At 38.3% G+C, this 27,761-nt stretch overlaps 1 protein-coding gene across 9 annotated transcripts in view; it reads right to left on the bottom strand.

The window, feature by feature from the left end:
• Nucleotides 1-26,571, bottom strand: part of LRRC4C (leucine rich repeat containing 4C) — a 485,253-nt gene extending 458,682 nt beyond the window's left edge. For all 9 annotated transcript variants that reach the window (XM_038137123.1, XM_038137121.1, XM_038137117.1 and 6 more), the window contains exon 1: nt 25,923-26,571. The gene's annotated coding sequence lies outside the window, so the exon portion shown is untranslated. The remainder of the gene's footprint in view (nt 1-25,922) is intronic.
• Between the last annotated feature and the right edge of the window lie 1,190 nt (nt 26,572-27,761).

Here is a 27,761-nt window from a genome sequence, read left to right on the forward strand (position 1 = left end):
GTTTATGGAAAACTCAATTGCAAATATTAAATTAGTTCTGATCAAGATACCTTCCATATGCAAGTAATTTACTTCTCCTAATAAGCCCTTGTAGAAAACATAGTGTAAAAAAATTTAGTCCAAAATATACCACCCAATTCTGCTTTCATTAGTGTATTGATTCTAATAGAAACATTATAATGGGCTTGCTAAAATATTTTCATAACACAAATCATACCAGTTGATTTGGATCAGGTTCAATTAATGCAATGCCTTCTTTACATCCCCTAAAACTTTAGAAAAGGTGTTGGTGGTCAACAAATGCATCAGTGTTGTCTGAACAATAAAGAAACTGTGCTTTGTTCTTCTGTTCTACAGCAGGAGACTCTTAAATACTTTACTGACCTTAAGCACACAAACTCAGTTTTACACAGAAGTCATCTTTAATATTTAGAAATTCAGCAACATAGCAACAAAAAGAAAGATTAAGAGACAAAAAAGCCAATTAGAACCCTGAAATCTTTACAAATGTAAGAACAGAACAGCCTGAAATTTTCTATAGCAACTTTAACCAATACTTTCTACAAATTTTTCAGCATACTGAAGGAACAGGGAGCAGTCTGATAAAACAACACCTTTGCAACATCTAGTTAGGATATATAATGTCATGAACTCATGCTATTTTGAGTTTTGTGTAGCTTTAACTTAATTGAAACTTCTATGCACTTCAACTTTTCAATGCAATGAAATAAAATCCCATGGGGTGAGCCAGCATCAAACCTACCTTAAGCTCACTTAGGTCTTGATCAGAAGACAGCCCTGCAAACATGTGCTCATACATACACACATTTATAGTTCTCAAGTGGGATTAAATTTACCATATACAAAAGTAAATTTCTCTGTCAGTGTCAGAAGGGAAATGGCAGAATTGAACCTCTTTATATTATTCTTGTGATGCCCAGAAGCAGGAGAAGAAAATTTCAATATGCACTCTGATCTCCTGCAATTTCAGACAAAATTACATTTGAGCAGTGTTAGATAAACTTTGGTAGGCAATTCTGATTGTTGGAAAAATGAAAACACAAAGGTACAGCCATCTCAACAAGAGGCCACTGGTGAGATTTATGGCACAATGTTCCGGTTTGGGTCCTAATTTTGCCTAATTGAGGCCAGCAACTTTTGTCTGTTAAATTACTTTGCAGGAATCTAAACTGGAACCTGCATCCCAAGCTCCCACAACAATACACTAATCCCACACGAACAGGGAAAAAAGGCACAAACATTTAATGATTTTGCTTTTATTGTAGATTGCTGTGTCTTAGATTTTTTGTTGGTCAGCTCTATGCAACACCAGCTTTCAGTTATCTACACAAAACCTTAGATTTGATTCTTTGTTAAGGTGCCAACATCAATGTATGTAGGGAGGTAACACCCTGCATATGGGGGCGTGCACTGGAAAAAGAACATGAAAGCTATAGTACATTGTAAATGAAAATACATTGCCTTTAGGCCAACAAGCTATCCTTCAAGAGGAAAAAACAGATAATTTATGCCTGTAGAGGTACTGTAAGGCTCATATTTTAGAAGACAAAATTTCTCTTAATAATATAGCTGAAGCCCAACAGGAAGAATCTATTAATCCTGTCTATACTCCAGTATTGTTTATTCAGCCAAAAAAAAGTGGCATAAAACATTAATGCCATTTTCTTATTCAAGGTTTTTCACTCAAATAATTGAGGAGCTCTACTGATCAGATTGAGCATTGAAAGACTGGGAGAACAGATGGCAGACATGCAGTGAATAATTTTTGCATCAAGCAAACCTCCACTGTTCAATACAATCTATGCAGAAGAACATGCTCCTTTTGAAGCATCCCACTGGGAAGGTAAGAGTGAAGGATCAGAGTCAATTAAACAAATGTGCTTTCTATTGGCATCCAAAAAGTTGTGTCTACTCCATCACCAACCATAAAGGCTGAGCTGAGTGTGTTTTGCTGAATAGAAAAGACCCATTTCCATCTCTGAACTGGGTCAGAGTAACACAGGTGAACAGCAACTGAAGGAAATGCATCACAATATGCTGTCTTTGAAAAATCCTCATTTCCATGTGTTGATATCCTTAGAAGTGGAAAGGTTAAAGGAGGCCACACATCCTGCTCATAAACAAGGCAACTCTCTATTGCCAAATTAGGGAATGATGTTTTTGCTCCAGTTCTGTACACAACCAAAGGTCTGCAAAATGGTACAGGATTCATATTAATCTCATAAGGTCTTGTGTTTACATCAGCCTTCCTGAGTTGTAAGAAATCACTTCAATACTGAAGCTTGAGACTAAAACAATTGTGCAAGATGACTATTGTTAATACTCCTCTTCCAAAAATTATCATTATGTCTTTCTCCAAAACATCATTAATACTTCAGTGGCTTCAGTATTGCCCCTTTTAGTGGAAGAATAAACATTCTGAACAAGGTATTTCTTTGGCATGAAGTGTCATCTGCTTTCATATCTATAGCTGTTGGGGAGGAAAGAACTGATAAGATCTTGTCTCTGTACTTGCCTCTGTTTATTGCTTTTGGAAGTGTTTAGAAAAAGCCAACAGTTCACAATGTCTTATTTTGCTGAAATTAGAACAGCATTTTCATACAACAAAACCTTGGGAGCTCCCTAACTTGCTTTCCAAACTCTCTAAATGCCGTGGGACCTTTCTACAAGGACACTGCTATGACACAGCCTGTAGGAAACTGTTCAGCAGTTGGAATCCAGATTTGTCTCTATCATAAGATGTGAAGGTGGCTGTGAATTTTAGAAGCAATCAAGTGAGCCATTTTTGAATACTTTCCCATTTTTCAGCCACACTGCAGTAGGGTTACAGGAAGCAGTGCACTAACATCACAATCCATAATAAAAGGTAACTCTAGATTTAAAAGCAACTACTGGCTGAATACCCTGTCTCTGCCACATGTTAACCTGCTGACAGTTGTTCCAAGTATTTAACTCTGGAAACCATATTCTTGAAGTGAGAAAAAACAGATGTGTTGACTACAGCCCTGGATGACTAAAAAGCAATTTTCTTTCCTAAGGTAAGAAATTCACTTCATAATCACTATGCTCTATGGAGTGTCTTGCCCTTACAGTAGTGCCCTGTGACTGGATGGAGCTTTTAAAAATAAACACACACACCTGTATAAGTCCTGTAAGTCCTAGCAGTTTTGCTCTTTCAAAAATAATAACCCAAATCCACCCATAAAACCCCATAAACATATTTCTAAAATTAAAAATCAGTTAGGTCTTTTATTCACCATGCAACAGGAATAGAGTATTTTTCACAAAATCTATTTTACATCAATTTTACTTTCACTTGATGGTTTTGGTTGTGAAAGAATTAAATATGATACTACTGTTTGTGTTTCTCAAGGAAGCAGTCCAAGATTGTACCTAACCATTGAGAAGTAGCACCAGAAGAAAACAACAAGCAACCAGCCTAATTTCCTAGACATACAAATTTACTATGACAAAGCCAAGGAAACATGTTTGAATGATTCTCAGAGATTTTTTTTCTGCAAGACAAATGTTTCCATGCTATTGTTGCTCCAGTAAAACATGGGAGAAAAACAACAACAAAAAATGTATAACAACAACTCAGACAAAATATGCCAGACAGTGACAAATAACTGATTAATTTAAATTGGACAGCTCTGGTTGTTGGCAGAAAGTTGAAAACATTTTCATTTTTAAACACAGAACCAGTGGCAGCATGGTCTGAATACAAGTTTTAACTAACAGACTTCTAGGCAGTGTCAGTCAGCATTCGGGTTTGTTACACTGCCCACTTCCCTTGACCTCCAGTGTACTTATTTGATGTGCAAAAGAGGATCAAACAGAGCATTGCCAAAAGGGAAATTATGGTAGCCTGAGCTCTTAACCTATTGTAAGCACCTCTCTTTCGAAGCCAAGCTATGAATACATACACCACACTCCTGCAACGCTGATAAAAGATTTCTGGTGCATCATGAAGATGAAAAATGATTCTCAGTCAAGAGGGAAATTGCCAGAGGTGTCAGAAGACATGTTGCAGTGACGCAAACAGTGACACAGACATTAATTTCAATAATTTGACAGTGAATAGTGCATATCTCGGCTGCCTAATTCTTTACAATCTTCCTTTTTTCACAATAAGATTTGGTCATTTAAGTTCTTCAAAAACTGTATCTCTATGTTTCCCTAAACTCTTCCCCCTACTTCCCTACTTTTACTCCCCTCTCCCCAGCCCCCCCTCCCAAAAAAAAAAAAAAAAAAAAAGCACAGAGGTTTTATTTCAGCAGGGGGATTTTCATTAATTATACTAAACAGAGTGATGATCTGGAAAGGTCACACCAGCTTTTCAGCATGCCCTCTCCCAGCTAAGTATTCCTCAGCTACAATTGATTACCTTGTCTTTTAGGTTTGCATCATTCCATCAAGAGCAGCACGTGTGGCATCAATAGCATTATTGATATTGTGATGAACCACATCCCAACTTGATATGGCCTCTGCTGCATGACCACAGTGCTAAGCTCTGATAGAGGTTGAAGCCTTTAGAGTGACACCCTGGAAAGGAAGACAGAGTACTGGGGAGACCTAGGACAGTAATGGGTATTCCCATGACTCAGTGATGCAGCATAACAGAGAGTACCCCTCAATCAGGGCTAATTGCTCTCTCACCAAGTTTCTCTTATTATGAGCTTTAAATCCTTATTGATGCAAGCTATGTTACCTCCATTTAAAAAAATAAAAAAAAAAAAAACTAAGTTACTAAAATGTAATAGTCAAGAGAGTTTCTTGGAAGTATCCTTTGCTCATCTGCCTTAAAAGAAAGGATTCCCACATGAAAGATATTCACACAATGATCTGTAAAGAAAGCCATATGCATGCTTTAGCACACATGCTCACCTCTTACTCAAGAATAGTGAGATCTTTCAAACAGCTGTAGCTATCCCAACACATATTCTATGTGTTTTCTCAGATCCCGAACTACTAGAGACTGGTTCTTTTATAGGCTACTTGGATGTTATTATTTCTGACAACAGCTCCCTACCTAGTACCACACCAAAACCTCCCCATTGTGTATCTGCCCAAAACAGTAGCCCATTAGCCCATGACTGCTTCCCATATCAAATATGCAGTAAACAACTGACTTTGGGGAGAAAAAAAAGGCTTCATGGCTGTCTGGATATAGAAGACCACCAAAGGTTCAGCTCTCCCTCACTGCCAGTTTAGCAGGGGACACAGACAGATGGTCACCTTGTGCTGAGGCAGCTCAGAAAATGCTTTTTCAAGTATGAATATAAATGGGCCTTGTCACTTTTAAAGTCTGAAATATTCCACTGGCACCAGTTCAACTGCCTCTTAGTTAAGAGATTTTTGTACAATACATAAATTTGCAGAAGTGCTAGGTCAAAAAAAAAACAAAAACAAACCCAGTCAGCTTCTTCTGCCCCCATTTCTCTCATCATTACAATGCATTCTTGGAACTTTCAACTTCAGGGAAATGCAAATTCTTCAACAATGAATTATGCAAGAGGAATGAAATACATGTGGGTATAGATATGACAGAAAAATCTTTTGCAGCACATACGGGGTGACAAGGTACAAAGACAGTGCTCTTCACTCTTCTGCAACTGAAGAGAGAATAGTTAAGTTATACCTGTAGTGAGGTTTTATACACAGCCTTAAGCAACTCCACTTACAGCATCAACACTGCAGAAAGAGACACGTGACTTCGGAGCCCTTGGTTACAGGATGACAGAAAGCAACCTGGATACATGGATACAAATCCCACTTAAGGTTACATTTGTCCTTTGCTGCAGACCCTACCAATCTGCTGTGTCCTGCTTCACACTTGGTGAAACACGAACACTTGTACCCTGCCTGTTCAAGACACAGCATAAGCCACTAATTGTCGCTGGAGCTGTTTGTTTTGACCAGGCTTTTTACCACTGGCACACACCAGATTGCAAAACTGTTCTTTGCTCTGCATAGTGTAAAGTCACAAGCAAGGGGCAAGAGGTGGTGGGTATTGAAATAGCAGAATATATTTCAGACCAAAGCAATAATCAAACATCTACAGAACTGTAAAATATTCCATAAAAGCATCAGCATAAAATGAGAAGTAGCTAAGAGACAAGGTACCTCAGCTGAAAAGTGGAAAACCAGAGGAGATGCGGTACCTGGCAACATCCAGTAGTATTGCTGGCATTAGAGATTCACATCCTCATCTACATCATGAATATTCCAGCACACAACCTTTCACAAGCATTTTTCATAGAAGGTACACAGGTTGATAGTAACAAGCCAATTTTTACCCTAGGTCCCACTAAAATGATAAAAATTAGCATAAAAAGAGTGCTCATAGGTTCTGACAGAGTATAGAGGAAAATTTTGTTTTGCAGTATCAAGAACTTGGCCTGAAGGTAAAAGGAAAACAAGCAAGGCACGCAAAGCAACTTATTTACTCCTACTGTTCTTCAGTCCAGCAGCTCCCTCAGGATAAAGACACTGCAATACAGTTATACAAGAAAACTGGAAGGACAGAGAAGTCCTGGTGCGAACTTATTGCAAAGGTGACACAAAACAGCAGCCACACGGCTAAGGAGGTAAATACAGCATGCCAAAAGAAAAGGAGGTCAGCAAATGGTACCGAGCAAAGCCGCCGGTTAGCGCTCACCGCGGTGCAGCTGCGGTGCCGGTCCCATTCTTTGCCGAGGATAAAGAGGGAAAAAGGAGTTGTTTGTTTCCCTGCCGTTACCACTAGGGACTCCAGAGCTCCTCTCCGGCTGCCGGCAGCATCCTGGAAGCTGACAGCCGGGAGCGGGCCCGCTGCCGCGGAGCGAGTGCCGCAGCGCCCGGGAGCGCGGCCGCGGGGCAGCCTCGGCGGGAGCGGCGAGCGGCATCCCAGGGGCGGCCGGCAGCGCTCGGCTCCTGCGGGCGAGCGGCGAGGCAGGGAAGGGCTTTACTCAGGGAATTAGCGCAATGAGGCCACTGAGGAACCTGCTCTTTGATCTCCCGTAGCCTCTCCGTGCCTTTTCCTTCAAAGAGCACCTTCTCCGAAGGCTGATTGCTAGATCACGTCAGACGATGCAGCTTTAAATGTGTCTTAGAAAGGTGTGCAAAGAACTATAAATAGGGAACCTGACTCCTAAAATAGATATTTTCTCTTTTTGCCTATGTCTTGTTTAATATACTAAGAACCTTTCACACACTGTAATATCTTCTCTGAGTCTGAACAATCTTTGCCCCCCAGCTCACACATGAAAGCACAGCAACTTGCAGGGAGAAATCAGCTCCCTCCTATATTTGCACAGCAAATAGCACAATAGAAAAACATTCTGGAGAGACTAAGAACCAATGCAATAAAATAGCAAGTAAAAATATCAGTTAACACATGATATATGAAGCAGGTGACTCAACAGCCCCAAAAACAAGGATTCAGGAGAGGGGAAAGGAATATTTTCAATTACATTTTTAAAATCCAAACAAAAAAGTCTAGGGAAAACATTTGTATTAACTAGGATTCACATCAGAAAAAAACCCACAGCTAGATGATAATAAGAAATAAAATTTAAAATTTTAATAGTGACATGAAAAGTATACACGACAAAACATTTCATACTACAACTGCGTACGCCAATGTCTCCAACCACTTTAAAACCAAGAAACCATCTCCAGACAGTGGTGACAAAGAGTGGTGAATGTTTCATTTACAGAGCCAGCTCTACATAAAGTTGTTTTGAGTTTCCATTTTTTTCCTGTTGCTGGTGGTGACTTTGTGACAAAAACCTATTCACAAATCAGTGGGCAACACACCAAAATTTCCATTTCTAGCCCCAAACTAAGACCACTGGTCTGCATTTCTCCCACAGCCAAAGTTTCAGCACTGATTTGGTTCATCTTAGAGGCAATTACATCAACTCAGTACTCTAAAAGGAAAGCTGATCATCATGCAGTCACATTATGCAGACTTCATAAATCTTAGCAAGCAACACTGCAAGCAGCTAAACACATATGGGAGATAAAACTGGACAGTCACTTGGAGAAATAAACAAGGAGACTGCTTAAGTCCAGATGCATGAACACAGTTTCTTTTCCATAACTGACATGATCTCCACCTTGTTCCATCTCTGTTCCTCCTCTTGCTCACTCAGTACTCTGAGACCTACTCTAGCCATGGGACACCAGTTCTTTGTTATGTCCTCTCACCCAGACGCTTCCTAGGTCAACAGCTCTGCCATGGTTTTTGTCTATGAATCAAAGGGAGGACTTGCCTCTAGCTGAAAGCAGAGCAAAGTAGCAAAAGCAGCAGAGCTGAATCTGAAATTCTAAGTATACAAAGACAGCTGAGAGCATGCTAATGCGCAGAATTCTTTGATTCACTTCCCCCTCTCAAGTAACTTCTTTAGTAGTTTTCCTCTGATAATGACAGTGCCATCTGCTCTTTCCATTTATCTGGTATCCCTACCTTTTGGGTATGGAAACATCCCTACTCGCATGAAGCATTATCAAATAAATTATGCTCTGTTTATGAAAACATACTCAGCTGCTGGAGGGAAGATCACATAGTTATAAGCAAAGTGATTCCAGATAGCAAGCCACAAGATACTAGGAAGAAACAAAATCCTACATGCTTCATCATATGACTTTCTTTAGCAGCTGTCTCTTCTCAACCAGGTTCCAGAAGAAATTTTCCTAGAACCAGTCCCAAGTAAAACCAAACCCACAGGTTTCCCAGCAATAGTCTGGCCAAACATACAAAATACACTGGGCCTGGGAATGCTAATCTCTGGCAAAATTTGCCATGCCTTAGTTAAAGGACTAATCTGTGATGTCATCCAGCACATGCTGATGGGAATAAGGAAAAGTATATTGGTGTACAGATGAGAACCCTGACTGCATTAATAAATATTGAAACTCTACAACTCTCAGTAACAGCTCACTAGCTTCATGTAAGGGACAAATGTGCCTAGGGAGTCTGTGTAGTCTTCATCATTGGAGGTCTTTAAAAAGAAATTAAACATCTGCCAAAAATTATACAAGTACAGCTGATCATTCTGTGGACAGACACCATTGACATCCTTTCAAACTCACACCCAAAGAAGATTATCCTTTAATCTATCCTAATTAGTAGCCTCCCAGTGGGATGGTCTCTCCCTTCATAAGCTCCATTTCACCAGAAATCATTCCCAAAATGAACATAACACCTAATAATATGAGACATCACAAAAAAGTTAAGTAGACAAAAATCCTAAAAAGCACACCCAGAAGCTTTGTGTATTTAAGTTTTATGAATTACCCTAACAATGCTAATCACAGTCAGTTTGGACAATTTCATCAAAAGAGAGGCTGTAAAGCGGGGACTAAGGCTCACAGGAACTTAGCAAACCTACAGAAAGGTGAATGATCTTCTCTATAATGATTTATCAGCATCTCAGGATTTAAAAGAAAAACACCTGGCCAGCTAAAAAGTCAGCCCAGGGTGACAGGGGCTACAATTTCCCAGCAATGTCAGTGAGCAGCCAAAGTCTCATGATCATCAGCAATGTTTTGTCCAGAGCTGCAGTGGGGAGTGAGACGGTGTAAAGTTAAAATACGATAACTGAATCTAAACAACACCAGAGTGAACAAAGGCCTGAATTTTTAAAAGCTTAACTCTGATTTATGTGCCCAAATAAGTGTCAGATTATGAAGAGTCAATTACTACACATGCAAGCATTCTGAAACAAATGTGGCTATTATTGCCACAATAAGAATTAGTAACCGTGGAGAACTTTTCAAAGTGAATTCTGCTTGCTTATGCAAAAGGAACACACAAGATACAAGAAAATCCATTTTTGAGATCTCTTGATAACTGCTCTCAAGTCTAAAAGGCTCAAATTTGTCACATGGTTTCAAGCTCAGTACAGCTGGTCTGAGCATATTTCAGTTAACTAGGAATAATAATCAGCTAAACATTATTTCAAAATTCTTTGTGATGATTTATACAAATGCCCAAACAGCAAATTAGACAGTTTATGATGCTTGCAAATTAACATATTGAAATTCACTTGCTATTACCTTCCTCCAAACCATAAGAAAAACTTATGTAGATATTTCTTTCTACTTCAAACTAGCAGGATGACCAATACAAAGAGACTTCCACAAACACAATGTTATCTCAAATACTTTAGGAAAAGAGCTTTGCATTTCCAGTACCTATTTAGCTACATTATGATTTCTAGTTTCCTGTTTCATACACATGAAATACATAGGTAAGACATTGTCTTGTTTTGCCAGGTACATTCAACAGAGTCAGTTGGCAAAACACGTGCTTTCCTTTCCTAACATATGGCCCAATTACCATTTCGGCTACTATGCAGCAATCTTTTTATCAATTAGCACAAATAGAGCCTGGGCTCAAGTACTTATCTGATTACATATCTGCCCAGAGCTCTCTGCATAATAAAGTACAATATATTCAATGTAAGACAGGAATTGCTTGCTTATTGCACATCCCATTCTTGGCTAGCTAAGAAACATTAGAAGACACGTGACAATTGTGTTAAGTCTGATTGTGTTAAGTAAGCTGGTTTGTTTCATTTTTCTGCCATGCTTTGTTTCATTTTTCTGCCATGCTTTGTTTCATTTTTCTTTGCAGAACAACCATCACTAGCAACTTGTCTGATACAAGTGGTTCCAGGTAAAAACTAAAGGACAGTGAGATTCAGGAATACAACTTGTGGGTCACATTGCTTGTATTGCTAATATTGCACATTTCTCAAGTCATTTTGTTTTCCTAAGTTTCCTGGAACTTCTTACTTGTAAGCAGCTTCCAACACCTTCAGTAAGGTGATCTGTGCTACCTCACCTTGATTTCAGAGCCACACCTGTGCTGTCGTCTTACCAGAGAAAAACTTTATATGTTTTGACTCAATGACAGTCAAGTTTTTTTCCAATTTTAATGACTCATTTTCAATTACCAAATTCCCACAGGTTGTAGGGAAATGCGAAGCCAATTCTGAAAGCCCCAGACAAAACTTCAGCAAGAGTCATATCTCCACTACAAAGGCCATATCTCCACCTCTTGTTTGTCATTATGAACCCAAACATTCACAAATTGTACAAAATAAGCTGTTATTTATTTCCCCTCAACCAAGCGACCTACAGATAGCCGCTGATGCATTTAATTAGTCAACGTCCATAAGCACTTTGATAAAAAGCAACATAATGTGCCAAGTATTACTATTGAGTAACCAGCAGCTGAAAAGCATTTTGCCGAAGTACAGCAATAAGCTTGTCCTTTTAAACCTGCTCATAATAATTATAGCTGTTAACAACAGATATTGTTCAGCTGAATGAACATTGTGAGACTTCAGTAAACAGCTCTCATCAATCTGACATTCTTACAAACATCCCTTGCTAAATGTCAAGTGAGATTTCCAGAGGGAAAGAAAAGTGTCTTTCTTCCCAGAAAAGGACAAAGTTTACACAGATAAGAACAAAGTGAGACAGAAGTGGAAGCAAATAACTGTTTTCAAAAGAGCTCTAAAATTACTGACATCTATACGAACTATTAATAAAGATCTCATTCTAAGCAGGAGAAAGAATCATTTACAGTGCAGAAAACTGCTTCTTTTGGACACTGGTATTACTCTTCATAGCTAAACAAGAAACCAAGAAAACATTGATTTATTTTTTTTTTCTTCACACTTCTGTTCTAGTCCTTTGAAGAGTTATTTGGAAGTAGTTTGCAATGTGTTAAACTATTCATTCATTCTTTAATGTCTTAAACAAAAAGATAAATACCTTAACTTGTGGCATGAGAAAAAACACAGTACATTTCATTATAATTGTATGGTATTTGCAGAATTTCAATATGTAGGTGGATTTTCCTGAAGGAACATTTATAATATCTTGTTCACTGAAACACACAATGCTGCACTGGACTTCCTCAGAATACCCTAATATGTTGACCCACATGAAAACAGAATGAATGAGTAAGCATTATCTAAGCAGCAAGATGCTCTTAAAGTGCTACCCCAACACAAACATACCACAATCACCAATATTTCAGCATCATTTTCTGGGGGGTTTTTTTTGGGTTTTTTTAATCAAAAGGATGCTGAAATTTTTTGAAAGGTTATAAAGGGCTTTAAAGGGATAAATCTCTAACATGCCTTACTATGAGCATCTCACTTCCCCATGTGTATATTAGAATAATTTCCATCATGTGAATGTAGCTTATTACCAGTAATATATGTATTAGACTCCTCTATGTGTGTTTGATTTGTGCCATAGCCTTTCACATATACACATAAAGTCCTAGCATCAGCTGCCATTTAACAAGCTGCCACAAGTATTAACATTTTCAGAAAAGCAAAGAGTGGTGGTTCTCAAAGAAATTTTGACAGTTGAAAGAATCACAGAAGAAGAATAGCCCTACTTCCACAATGCTTTTCAAAACAGCCCTGAAAAGACTTCAAGAAATGTTCTTTCTCCAAGCTTACAAAATTTCATGAACACTTCCATTTAACAGATGCGTATTTTTTTAATGGGGAGGAAAAAAAAAGCCACTTCATATTTCCAGGTTGAATCTAAAATTAATCATGCTTACACACTTAGAATAAGTAGAATTGCAAGATTGTTTCCCCACTGATGGATTCATAAGTATTAATGGCTTATGAAATCACTTAGTCCATCTGCAAATCAAGCCACTGAATTTCCTACCGCACTACCAGTTCTCCATAGCAAGCAAGAATAAGGTATTGTACTTCAAGAGTCAAGTGGATTAACAGAAAAATTGAAATAACAATTACTTAAATTCAGTCACACACTGTTATACTGGTAGTGAGGTTCACTATAGATGTGTTTTCACTTTCCAAGCCATTAGAGTCTGGACATGACTGGTTTTCTGGCAGAGTCATAGGTTTAATTTTTATAGTTATAACTTCTATTTGGACTAGTTTCAAATTGCCATAATTAAAGGAAACTTCAGTATTTTGCAGCTTTGGACTCTGCACAAGTTTTAGTCTTTGGCCAAAGCACTTGGCCGAAAATCTTTCATCTAGGGTAGAACTTGGGATTTCAAGTCTTCCAAATTTAAGACCTTGTGACTTCAAAGCTACCTTAAAAGCTGACTAAGGTAAAAGTAATGTGATTATGCACACCTAAATCTACATGAATCATGAAACAAAGAGTTCTGAACACTTTACATTTGTCTGATTTATAAAGATAACTCTAACTCTACCCGCTATTCTAGAGCATAAGCACCCATAGTTTCCCTCTTTCAACAGAAAATAGCCATTTTTCATTTAGGAACTAAACAAGTACTCTATAAATCCAAAGTACTGTCATTTACTTTCTGACACTCAACAATGACCAAATCCAACATGGATAAAGAACCCTGTGCCAAAGAAATAAAAAATTAAAAACATAACAGGGAGTGGTATGGAACATTTGTGTTCTTCCGTCTAGGAAAGAAATGGGTTAAACTTTTCATTGTTCCAAAGTGTAAACAACCATTATTCATAATAGTTACAAGATTTTTTTAGTCTCCATCAAACCAAGAGCCTTATACAGCTACCTCTACATCCCTCACTGGGCTGAATGACTAGTGGTCACATTAGCCAATCCAGTTCCATGCAAAAAAAGAAAGATCAGAGGGAGTGATCAAAACTGATACACCACAAACAAAAGTTGCTCATTTCTTTCTCTGAACATTAAAGCCTTCTTTTTTTAAACTGATCAATGTCTGAAGTAAGCTTAGGTTGTTGTTCTGTTGCTCAATCCCTCCCCTACTCAATGAACAGATTCAGAAAAGGCACTGTCATCATCTCTTCTTAACACAATACTTAATGCCCTGAGCCTTAGCTAGCTTTTCAGATCAAAGCGGGCAACAAATTAAGGATATACCTGCGTCAGAGACGGTACTGTTGTGACAAAAGAGAGGGGGGAGATTGAGAGAGGTAATAAGGTAATTTCACCTATTTTTTATTGGATTTACATGTTTGCAATAAGCATATTAAGCCACACCAGCACCCACAGCTAATGAACTAATGAGTTGTTAGCATCACCCCTGCTTGCTCGCTTAGTGGCACGATGCTTTACCGCGGCCAGCCTGGCTGCCTCCCCACTCCACTCTTCCCCTTCTCAGAGCAATTTGGCAGGAAAAGCAGCTAGACTGGTGCTCCACGAGCCCTGCTGGTGACTGCTCCCAAGGGTTGTGATGCACCATGATACACTGAATTTAGAAGAGGTGCTTCTTTAAGAGCTACACTTTAAGCGCCACCCGGTCACAACGAAAACAAACCTATTTTAAACTGCTTTCAGTCGTGATAAAACTCAGTAAGGAGTCTGGGAAAAACAGCAAAGAGAAGAGATGAAAATATTTAAAGTACAGAGAGGGCTCATTTAAGTGGTCTTTAAATTCTGGGCTCCAGTCTTTCTAAAGACTTGCTGAGGAAGCTCAGTGGAGGAAGCTTCTATGGGAGAGGAGGCAAAAAATATCTGTGGTCAGTGAAACACAAAACTAGTGTTTGGAGACAAGGTGGGGCCTATGCCAGCTGAAACTTAATGTTCTTTCCACAGGCTAAAACAAAAACAAAAATGCAATCTAAATATTTTCAGATAGTTATTCATCTCACAAGTGCAAGAAGTTTTAATGTTTTGGACAGAAAATCAGCTTCTGTTGTAGCATAAGTGATTACGGCAGAAGCACTTGAAACTTCTGAAATAATAGATGAGCGTATATACTCACATGCACACTATTTCTAGCTGTATACAAGAGAACAAGAATGGATTTATAAATAAATATTGTGTTACTCTCTGAATAAAGTCTGAAAATGTGTGTCATGCAGTGTTAAGAGAACAATGAAGGCAGCAGAGACAAGAGGAGTATCTGTATTTATGAAGATCTGAAGTCAAAAAGCAAAGTCAGTTCAAGTTATTTCATAAAAGAAACTAGCCCAAAGTATTTTGATATGGACACAACCTCATTCTGACAGTGACAGAACATCATAAGACTAAAGTGTTACTAATTGTATTATTTAAATAATAGTTGTATTTATGCAGAGGGTGGTAGGGACTGTCTTGAAGGACTCAGTGCTTTTTCGTATTCAGATTTGGAATTTTAAATTATTTTTAAGCTTTCTCAGGGAGGACTACACTTACGTAGTAATAAATGTAAACAATTTTGTTTAAATTTTGTCTCTGCCATATCCAAGGACTGAAAATTTTAACTCCACATAGTTTCATCATCTCTTGTGAATTTGCAAATTCTTAATGCATTAAATTCCAAAATCAGAACTCAAAGCCACCATCTTTTTGAACCATTTTAAACAAATCTGTACAACAACAGATTGATGTGAAGGGGTAAAATCTTACATCGTTATTCTGTGCTTCAACTGTAAATAAGAGCTGAAATTTAAATATATTTTCTCTGTAAAGGAATACATACTAAGGTGGATGAGGTAGTGAAAACTTGCTTTTTAATAATAATTTTCTATTTTTGGATCCTCAAATCAAGTTCAATTGAAAATAACAGCCCAAACATTAGATGCTATGGGCTAATTCAACAGTAATATGCTGTATTAATGTTTTATTATAGCCCATAAATTTAAGAGCAATCACGAGAGTCATATTACTTTTTGATGTCAGCCTATAATTTTCATATTCATTAAACTCCATACAGATCATCTTCAGGGGACAGAGATTCCTCTAAATTTTGACTATAAGGGTGAAGGCAACATAATCTGAACTTTGTTAAAATTCTTGCTACAGGTGTTATTTCAGCAAATACGAAAATCAGAGCCTTTGCAAGGAACAGCTGGCTGGATTGCTGTCAGATCCCTAAGCCCTGAAGCTGCTGCATGGTCCAACTACTCCGAGTTCTACCAGCCAGTGTCCTCAGAGCAGTACCTGTCCTCAAGTTTTGCTATGCAGCTACAAAGCAATTAAAACAACTCAACTCCTGTATGGGTTTTGCAATATTCACCTCTATTATTCAAACTGATCTCACAGACCTACTTTGTTGTTTCTACCCTTGGGGGAAACTGAATCAACCCTGCAATTCCAGAGATGGATTTGTAACATGATGTATTAGCATAAGCTGCTGTACAAACTGTGGCTGGATTTCACACCCACTGTGAACGGGGGGCTATGCAAAAGAATGGAAAGCAAGACACAGCCTCCAATACAGCAAGGCAGAACTTCATGGTTGATTTAATGACTTTTAGTGACTCAACTCTTGCTTAATCCTTCTCAAATTATTCTTGAGCTGGTGTGAAGGGAATGAGTCAGAAGTTGCTCACATATTTAATCTCCATCCTTACCAGCAAAGGGCATGCAAAGCAAGCAAAGAACAAGACTGAAGTGACAATGGCAATATTTACAAACAAAGCCAAAACTAACATTGCTAATGACACAAAAGCTGCCCACTATCCTGACATGGTGATCCACTTTTATTGCTCTCATCCCATGTGAATAGCAGTTGCACTAGTCCTCGTGAGAGCTTGTTGCAGGTAGTTCAGATTCAGGCATCCCCAACATGATCCATTTCTCCATGTGTCCTGCACCACTGCAGTGCAGTTTTAAACTTACTTAGACAATAAAGGTAATGCAAAAGGCAGCAGCAAGGCAACACTGGTGTACTGATCCTTACTCCTGCCTGGGAATGAACAGCTTAATAGAAAAACTTTTGGCACTAAAGGTCACAAATATCTGAACCACAGTCTTGACCCTTACAACAATGCATTGCTTGGACTTTCCATTTTGTTCCAGTTCTGCCAGTTTAAATAGTTTGATATCTAAAGGAAAGTATTGCTTTATCTTGCAAAATGACTGCATTTTATCAGCTATTCCACAATAAATTAAAAAAAAAAAAAATACTGGTTGCTGAGTGCCTGCAAGTAGAAATTGAAAGCCCAAGCAAGTAAAAGTGTTTCCTCATTTGATGAAACTTGGGGCATCATATGTATACTGAAATGCCATTAAAGATATTTGTTACTGCAATGCAGAGAATGCAAGTTAATCAGAAATAGTGTCAGAAGGACACAAGGTGGTGGCAGGGAAGCTTCTCATTTTTGTCCTGAGGGGTAGTAACCATGCACTGGGGAGCAATTTACCAGCATAACGCAATCGCTCAATAACAGTTTTAGCAGTCTATACAGTACATAAATCTGTACACTCTTTACCCTACAGGAAAACTGGTCACAGAGAAAGCAAAAGCAAGTAAGACAGATCACAAAGTAGCTACATACAACTGTAGTAGATCAAATAAGACTATTTTTTCCTAGACTTTTTTTATACCCACATGAACTATGTTAATGTCAACAGGCACAGAAAAAGAGCCTGCTCCCTCTAAAAGGACTAGAGCACTAGCCTAGATTTAAAGGCAGTGCATTTTTTCAGTACTATTGGGATTATCATGTCTAATGGATAGGGAAATGAGACAATTGAGATGTAGTTTTTTTCTTTTGTCTACCAAACCAACAGAATCTAACAGACTTCCAACGTGGGACAAAAGCAAGGACAAAACACATTAGTTTCATCTCATATCATCCACACATAAACTCCTTCTCAATGATAACATCAAATCATAAAATTGAGGCTCTAGAGAACTGAAAAAAATCCCAACAGCTCAAGTAGCAGCCTTTAAGATGTGATGTTAAATGAACACCAAACCACCATAGTATTACACTAACAGTCTTGCTCCAAACACTTTTCCTGTAGGAGCATATTCATGATTTGTTTCAGAAAAGGAAACAATTAAAGTACTTCTTTGGCTTTGTAATATTAAAAATTCAAACAGTATTACACTAACAAAAGGCAATTTCCAGTCCCATTACTAACAATGGTAAAAAGCCCATGTAACCTTAAATTCTTAATGTTTCCTAGTGTCTGTGTATTTATCCTACTAAAATCAAGTGGAACATCAGGGCCTTTTGTAGAAGACATGCTCTTCTTGCTCCAGTGACCTTTTCTCCACAGCTTCTTGTAGTGCTCACCACTAGGCTTAAATAATTAAACAGGTCTCAGCCTGAAGTGACTTCAGATATGCACCTACATTTGAAAAGTACTATTTAGACAATAATTTGTAGAACAACTGGAGGTCAAATGTCTAGTCTCATAAACGGATATCCTTATTGGAAGTACCTACTCATTTCCATTGCCTGAGGGCCTGGACAAGACCATGGAAAGAGCCTTCTAGTACACCAATTACAGTTAAACAACATGGAAAGAAAGACAACCAGCAGCAACGTTCAGAAATAAAAGATTTTAACTGTTAAAAGTGAGGTTTCTGCTTAAAAGAAAGAGAGTAGTCTCATTGTATAATAGACATTAAATTAGGACAAAGTAAACTTAGGAAATAATTACTCATGTTACATTCAGAAATTAATGGTATTTTTCTAAATATTCATAGATCTAGAAAGAATATTTTGGCAAGTCATGGCTTTTGTCGTCCCTCAATAATAACAAAATATATTTCTACCAGCAAACTAAACATTTATGAATATCAGAGCAGTGACTTTATAGGCTGAATATCAAGGCCATGACTTTATAGGCTGTCCTGTGTTCTCCTCCATTCTCCCTTCCCATATCCAAAACCATAAAGAAAATGGCGGTTCTGGGAAAGTTTGTTTCCTGCTGATACCAACATAAACATTTCAAGTTGGCCCATTCCCAGACAGAGAAGTAGGTTTATGTCACAGAAAGATAAGAGATAAGCAGGATACTCTTCTCCACCGCCAGACCTCAGAATCTTCCAATACATTCCAGATGGAAAAAATATTGAAATGTTCATGATTCAAAGGGAAGCTTTGATTTCAAATGGGAAAATACCGTATATAAAAATAAGTTTTTTGGACAGACTCCTCCTTTTCTCCTTTCTTTCTACATTCTGTAAATATGTCTAGAAGAACATATAAATCATATAAAAATATAATGTGCAATGAGACAGGTGTGGAACTTCTCTTTTCATCTAAATGAAAAGAAAGATTGTGCATCTCCGCCTACTTCAGAAAAAGAATATAATAAGAAGAATTAAGGCAGATTAAGAGACTCTTTTAGGCAGCTTAAGACCCTTAAGCACACACTCCCAAGCCAAGTCTTTATAATACAAGAAGTCTCCTAGTTACCTCTCTCAACTGTCACTGTTGTCAGTATTGCATAAAGCTGCTTAAACTATAAAGCTGATTGTCAAGGGAATCCCGGTCTGAAGGGTTCTTTTGTGGTCTGAAAGGGTTGTGACTTCTGTAAAAGGAGGGCATCGGGTTACTACAGCAAGCCTTGAATACCAATGACAAAGGAGGAAAAGGAAAGCTCACAATTCAGACTACACTCTCTCTCCCTTTCCACTCATCTAAATCACATGCTAGTTGCAGGGCAGGAAAGAGCCAAGGAGAACCAGGGCAAACCTTGCTCCCCGAAGCCACTTTGCTCTCCAGTAAAGAGCACGGACACAGTCCTGCGAGTCACAGGGAAACAAGAAATGTCTCTGAGCAATGCTACCATACACAGCCCACTCCACTGCAAGCACCCCTGCAAAAAACCATGTGGAACAGGTATCATATGAAACATGAAGAGCAGAAAGAAAAATGTTTACTTCCTGATGACACAGGTTGCATGTATCCAGCCATACATTAACTCAGCCACATTCCTCTGCATATTCTAGAGCTGATAATATAAAGCTATTCATAATTTTTTAGTTTCTGAAGAGGGTCAAAGTTCTCACACTTGTGGTATATATTTTTCAAGACCTGGCTGATTACATAAAAACTGCTGTTGTCAAATATTCTGAGGTCTAGTTCATGATCTCCAGAAATCACAACACTTTCTTTTCCAGTAATGAAAATACCTACCCATTCAGTTCTATTACATGATACAAATTTTCAATGTATTGGTCACTTGATTTGAACCCATTTCTGGATACTTAGGCTCTTGCATACCTACTTAGTAAATTACCTCTGTGTGCTCAGTAATTCAACTGATCTTAACTATTTTTAGATAATGAGACGAATGATTGCATATCTGAACAGATACAGAACAAAACTTAAATATTTACAACCCAATTGCAATACAGTAACTGAAGAGTCTTTGGTAGGGCAGCACTTCCGCGAAGTTCTGTTATGACTTGAGTTTTGTTTTTACTTAATATATTTTCTTTCATTTAAGGAACTGTAGCTCAAATTTCCTAGACAAATCCAAGCCTTAAGTTTTCAAAGCTTTTTTTCAAGAGAGCTCCAAATCCCTTATGGAGTTTTCATAATGCCACTCCTGCTAGTAGCGTTATTCAAAATAAAAACGGAGACTTGAGACCTGACTTATTTCTGAAGTATATGCTTGAAAAGTTTAAAAGAACACTCTACAACCCATTTTTTCCCAGCCAAACTGCCAAAATACATTTTGCATGCAAAATTAAAACTTTCTTCCACATGCAGTCTGAACAATGCAATCCCTGTTTCTATTCTTGCAAAAATAGGAAATTACTTTTGCCTTCAAGGTAATCTCTGAGTTCATCTTATCCCACCCTTTTCTCTCCAGTTTTCCTATTGAACTTTCTGCTTTGCAGAAGGCACCTACTCTTGCAGGTTTTAAGTAGGGAGATCATTAAGTTTCAACATGCATAATTTTCTTCTCAGGTATAGTGAAAAGGGGAGTGAAAATTTATTGGTTTATATGAAATGCACCCCTGTGGGTGACTCCAGACAAAATGAAAAATAGGTTGAAATGAATGCAGCCCCAACATGAGATCCTCTGTAGAAAGGCCTAACCCTCAGAACATTCACCTTCATTTTGTCCCTTCAACTACTAACTACTAATGAAGCTTTCAAGAATGTTTAACTGATGAGCAGTAAGTGGTGAGGGGGAAACCACACAGATGAAGAGGTGCCATCCCTAGATTTACATAATCATACCAAAGTGTTGTCTATAATGTATTTATTAATCTAATGATGCATCATAACTAGTATAGAAGCATTGCTGTTCTTTCTCATTTGCCAATTTATTTTCGGGACACCAGAAAAGACAGTAAAGTTTATACACTGGTAGACAAACTTCAAAAAGCAAACAAAGATTCTGCAAAAAAACATGCCCACTCCTTGATAGCCCCATGTTGCATTTTCTCCTACAAATAAACAAGAGAGAGGGCCTCTAATGCTCCTGCAGGAAGTTTAATGAAATTAAGCAAACATTTCCAAAAGACAGTTACTGCCCTCCCACTGCACTTGTCATCTTTCCTCCATACTAAATCAGCTATTTCAGAGAAGTTAAACAGACACTGATATAAGTCTGTTCTTACTTTTGTAAGCAGGACAGACAACAGCACTAGATCTTATTCTGTAGTTACTAGTACATGCTGGACTTCATGGGTCCTTGACATAAATTTAACCTACCAAAACAACATCTAAAATTACCAAAGAGATTGGAATGGGCCTCATGGAAAAATCTGCTGGCCACAGGCCACAAGCTCAATGATATGTAAAAAAATGCGTGAAAGAGAAGCCCTTCACATCTGCAGTTATGAGCTTCATTTTAGCATGTTTTTGTTTAACACCTTTCTTTTCACCTCTGCAAGGCACAGAATACAAGGAGTACTTACTACTGATGGCCAGTTGAGTAAAAAAAATTTGGCAAATTACAAAACAATTGTCTGTGCAAAAAGTTTCTTCAATACACACTGAGAAGAGACCTAGATTTCTTGGTACAGTTCTGCCTCTGCAGTATCTGTTCTGAGAAAGTCTCCAGTTTCTGAAGAAATCTCTGCCCACCATCCTCCCCCAGGATCAATAGGCTTCTACCTTATGTAACCACTCTAAGTTTGGCAGCAAGAGCTCTTACCCAGCAGCATCTTGCAGATTGTGAGAACACCAAAATACTAAGTTTCCTCCTTGGCAATAAGAAATGGCTGTAGAAAACTCAGCATACCACTGGGTCATTTGATCTTCACTTTGAGAATTTCACCAACACTACCTGAGCAATCTGAGAACAACCTCTGGAAGCAGATTGCCACCCGTATATATACCATGCTCTCAACACTACTTTTTTGGGCCACTCCTGAAAGTTATAATGTCTAAATAAACATATTTTCTAATTTTAAAAATTTTTGTTATACAATTCAAAAGTACATGCACTTCCACACTAATTTAAAAAAGTATAAGGAACACTTACTATTGAAGGATGCCTTCTTCACTACCTCAATCTGTGAGAAGACAAATAGCACCACAATGGGTGTCTTCCCTAAACAACCCAATTAACTGTCTTTTTATCAAGCTAAAAAATTAAACAAATCTCCCAAATAAACTTCAGTTTCACACTTCCAACTAGGAAAGCAGAAATTGGTTTTAGAAATTACAATTAATTTGGTTTAGATTCAAGACTCTTAAGCAGCATATTACCTACCATGCAGTCTTGCTAGCCTTGAAAAAGGAATTTTGGTGTCTCCTTCACTCCTAAACCTTATCCTTTGACACAAAATGAAAATAAACTGGAAGGAGAGTAAAAGAGAAAGTGGGAAGGGAGAAGAGGGCGGGGGGGGGTGGGGTGGTGGTGGAATGTAATTTACTTCATTCACCTAACTTGTCAATTCAAAAGATGTATTTGTAACTTCATTTTTCTTCAAGTGGAAAAAAGTAAATTTTACTTACTATTTATTCTTTTAAAAAGAGTTAAGAACCCAAAGTCCATCTGCATGAATTTCCAGGGATCAGAATATTTGTCAAAGTAGTACACATTCATAAGCAATGTGTTCCTGAAAAACTACTCTTCTGCCTCCTTATTTCAAAACCAGGCTAGTGTCATCACATTAGTGTAAGATAATATTGCAGATCAACACAGTGAGTCAGCAATCAAAATGATGTGTTCTGCCTTCCCACAGAACTTGTTCTTTTGGTTTAAGTCCTGGAATTGCTGGTACATCTCCTCTCTCCCATCCTCCCCTTACTTCTAATGCCACTGCAGTGCTTTAAGAGTGCCTTACCAGTTGTCAGCCCAGCTTGTTCCAGAAGAAAGAAAGAATTCATGTGTAAAGTACCCTGGGTCTCAGAAACACAGAAACATGTGCTGGAGAAGGTTATTGCCTGGTTGGCTGACTTCAGCAACAAGAAAAGGAAGCTGCTCAATTAACTGGAACTAAGTGAAAAGGAAATCCCCGTTATCTTCCACTTATTCTTAAAACAACATTTAGACAATCCAGTTCATGAGAACCTCACTGTAACCATACTCCTATTGAGACACTTTACTTATGACACACTTACTGCAAGACCTGTGCAGGCCTTCCTGTCATATTCCAGCAAGATACACAAAGCATAGTGGATTGAGTTCACACAGGCAGCCAAAGGGTACAGAGGAGAAAGCATTTTACACATTAGGTGAGACTAAAGACATATGGGGCATTACACTATGAAATGCAATTTAAATTCAAGGATCACTAAAATGAAACAATATTCCTTTTATAGATTTGACTACTGATTTGGGTTTTTTAAGAACAAAAAACCCCCACATGGTCCAACTGGTGCTAAAGCCTGTTCCCACATAAAACCTGCTAAAACTGAGTATTAATAATTTCCACTCTTACCATGAGAATAACAATAGTATTAGAAAACAAAATTGATCTTGCAATAACATGTTATGTTACATAAAATATCATGTATAAGAGATACCAAAACATCACCAAAAATAGCAAGTGTGACAGTATAATTAAGAAATCAGAAGCAAAATTCCAGAAAAGTTCTAATGAAAATCTACTAAGCCAACACAAGTGGAGGAACATGGGAAAAGAAGCATGTTTCCTCTTCAGTTAGCCTGTTAAAATGCCAAATAACCAGCATTTGCTTTAGTCTGAAATAAGGAGATAATGAAAAAGCATGACTACATAAAAACAGATGATTAATAACAGCTGGACACCATAAAGAGTGATGACATACTTCTTTTCCAGCATACAGCCTATTGCTCTTCCACTCAGTTTAAGACAACACTACTAAATTTTATCCTATGTATCAGAATATACAGAAATGAAGTGAAGAAAAATGTGTCGTCTTTTTCGCCAGAACATGAAGGTTTCATCTCCAGGCTGAACATTTGTCCCCTCCTTTCATCCAGTCAACACCTCTGCTTTGATAGTCTCATTCGATACTTCAATTCTAAAACCAGGGGAAGGCTCTAAAACTCATGAGTTGTCAGCTCTTCTCACACACACTGTTTTTTTGGCCCTCATTACACAGAGTCTGTTCCCATAGTTAAAACACAGCTTATTGCCTGGTGAAATAAGATTCCGATGCAACACGCAGCTGGGGCTTGAGCAAAGTACAATGTGGGAAAACTACGGAAAACTGCATCCTGCCCAGAAAGAGATCTGGTTGTCATAATCATATACAGTAAATGTACATGCAACACAGAAGCATCACTTCCAGAAAATGAGGGGAAACACACCTATAACCAGTTCTCCTTTCTTCCTTAATCCATCTTTAAAGCTATTATGCAAAGCCAGTGGGAAATAGAGGGAATGACTGACAGGATGCAATAATATGAAGTGATTTGATTACTCTGAAGCAGAGCCTTTTCATTAAGTTTTTAGCTTTACAACACAGGATCTATTGCAAGGGTCATTATACTTCTTTGTACCAAACAGATCATCCTATCTGATGTGTCCTTGTATTCACAAATCTGATGAAATTCCCCTTTTCTTTGCACACACACATATAGAAGACCCTGAACATCTGGTTACTCAGTAGAACTCTATATTGATCCCTGTCTTTTTACAGTACAGATCCAACTATGCAGTATTTCAAAGGGATATCATATTCTTCAATATTAGTCATTCATATTCATATAATTGAAAAGTCATGAGTACCTAGCAATTGCACTTGGAGAATGAAGCATCTTTGAAACGTATTTACAGATGGTTTGCTTACTTCCTTGGGAATGCTAAGTACTATCAGTGCAGCAATAAAAAAAAAGCTCAACTACAAGAGCTCTGATTCTATTGCCGTGCAATGGTATTTTATTTCTATTATTTAATGGAACGATGGGAAAGGCTAAAACAGTCCTACTGTTACAGTAGAAACTGCACTGGTGGAAGGGGATGCAGGGGGAGGCAAAGTGCCAGGCTTAAATATTGAGTAGCACCAGAGCAATACAACTGACAGATCTCCAGAAATTCTGGAGTGCAATGAACCATGCTGGATGAAGCATTTACTTTGGTCACTGAGTGCTTAGTAGCACCCCCATCCCAAAAAATTAATGGCCCACAAAAACCCATTTGTGATTGGCACTTTATACCATAAGAGTTATTACTGTTTGGTCCTGCATATTGCATAAATTCTGTAGGAAAAAAAAAAAAAAAAGAAATCAGCATTGAAAAGGTTAATGAGAAGCAAACAGATGAACTTCATGTAAGTGAATGCACAAATCCACAAATTTCTATCTTGCTACCTTCTCCTTTGGCTAACAGCAGCAGAAACAGCTTTGTACTTACATATTCATCATTCCAGAGCTGACTGAAATGCAGAGAAAAAAAAACTAGACAAGATTTATGAAAATATGGAGGCTTCTATTGAAGATATTCTACGAGCTATATTTCTTGCCCATTCAAGATACTTCCCAAATATTTTAGCTTGTTTAATAAAAAGATTTCTCTTCCTAGAAATTCTAATACCTTTGAAATAAAAGGAGCTTTATAGTGCTATTTAACTAACATTTTCCAGGAGCCCTATAGATTAATATTTTGCAAGCATTTTTACTGTGCAAATGGCAGGGGAAGGAGGGAAAAAAAAAGGCAGAAAAGGAAGTAAAAAGGGGATGCAAATTACAAGCACAGACTTTACAAACACCACACTCCATATGCACCCAGTGCTAACGTTTTAGCCTTTTTCCCCTACTTTAAGCAAGCAAGCAGGAAACAAACAAGGAAACAGAAGGGGTAGACAATGCCCTGGACTTACCTTTAGTACAGTTCCTCTATAAACTTCTCAGAGAGAAATTTAAATTCCTCAAAGTGGATGTGATTCTTAAAGCTTTTTTCTTTCTCGAGTCACACAGAAGCAAAACAATTAGTTTTCAGAGGTTCCATTTACTGCTCTTCTATCCCCAGCAAAATGCGTCCAGGAGACTATGCCAAAAGTAAGCCCAGAACTCAAAGGCAATTGGAAAGGGAGCGTAGGGGGTTGCTGAAGGACCAGATTGTGAAATTCAGTAGCTTGAGCACAGAAATATCCTACTGTACAATATACCTGCCTTCTTGCTCACCAAAAAACTGTAGTGCAAACTGTCAGTAGTAGCCTCCAATAGCTGCTGTGTGTGCTGCAGATGGTATGTCTCACTGTTACCTTCCCAGATGGGTAGAGGATTCAGAGAGCAGCAAAACCAGGGGGTTGCCTCCAAACCAGGTGGATTGCCAGCCACTCATTCACTCAGTCCAATTAATCAAGACAAGAACAGCTCAGTCACCGGAGGTATCTCCTTCCAGGGTGCACAGGATTATGGCAAGGTTATTAATCTTGCTTTGCTGCATCCCCCCCACCCCCTACATTCAGCAGCCTGCACCGAGATGATTGCCAGCTCTGTCTCTGTCCCTGTTCTACTGCATTTTGCTCAGCCCTCTGTTGCTGCAAGTGAAACACAGAGGAGGGAGGAATACTAATAAGGTGGTTAGCTACAGTTTCTTTAAGGCATTCTACATACTGCCTGCGTATGTGTGTACGTGCATGTGTGTGTGCATTTTCCATGGGGCAATCTGGATTTCTTGGCAGCTGAAATAGGACTTGTTTCTACATCAAAGTCTGAATTAATCTGGATTATCACCTAATGAATATCGGAGCCAGCAATTGTATTTTACTTAGGATAAGAGGAGGGCACTAAATGGTCTAGAAGATTAGGATGGCAGCAGTGGTTATAGGGGGAGGGAGTGGGGGGTTGGAAGTGTAGAAACCACACTACCACCAGAAAAACATAATCAGTTAGAAAATTTGTTCCAAACAGATCATTTTAGCAATGTTTTAAAGTCATTCTTATATCCTGAACCAGTGGGATTTTAAAATCAGCACTTTATTATCCATCTTTAGATTAGGCAGTGATATGCAGAGTCAAGTAAATATTTTTAGAAAAGAAAAGACTTCTGGCAGGAAAAGAAAAAATTAGAATGTCAGCGGAGGCAGACATCCAGCACTGCATTTATGAAGGTGCTTAAAATTCCCTCCTTTAGTGAGAATTTCTTTGCCAAAACCTTTCACTTATGAAATGAGTTTATAGTTCTCAGTCCAAGAACCAAAACAGATTTTCCTTGTATTGCCTAAATAACTGACCTGCATCAGTTCATGAACCTGAGTATTCTGCTGTGGTAAGTACAAGTCCTAGCTGTAATTCACTCATGAAATAGGAAAAGAGTCATATTGCCTTTGCTTTCCCACAGGTAACTCAGACCCTCTGCATCAGGTTCAGGATACAAATGCTGCTGTCCCATTTGTCATCCATAATTTCAACTTTTTGCAGCAGATGACACTTCAGACTCCTTCATGAAAGCAAAAATAAACCATTCCTCAGAAGCAGCTCTGGGATTACTACAGTAAATTATAACTATGAGGGACTGTTAAAGAACCAGTTCATGGATCTGAGCAGCCAAACACACTTGACAGAGCACCCTAAAGAATGAGCTAGATGAAATGAGTTTGGTGCTTCATATCACAGAAAGAGCTACCAGCACAAGTTTTAGCAACCAAACTGTAATTGAACACGATGGAAGTGCTTTGGGGAGTTTTAGGTACACCAACCACAGAGTAGATGGC

Source organism: Motacilla alba, chromosome 5 (assembly GCF_015832195.1).
Source record: "Motacilla alba alba isolate MOTALB_02 chromosome 5, Motacilla_alba_V1.0_pri, whole genome shotgun sequence".
Taxonomy (NCBI): domain Eukaryota; kingdom Metazoa; phylum Chordata; class Aves; order Passeriformes; family Motacillidae; genus Motacilla; species Motacilla alba.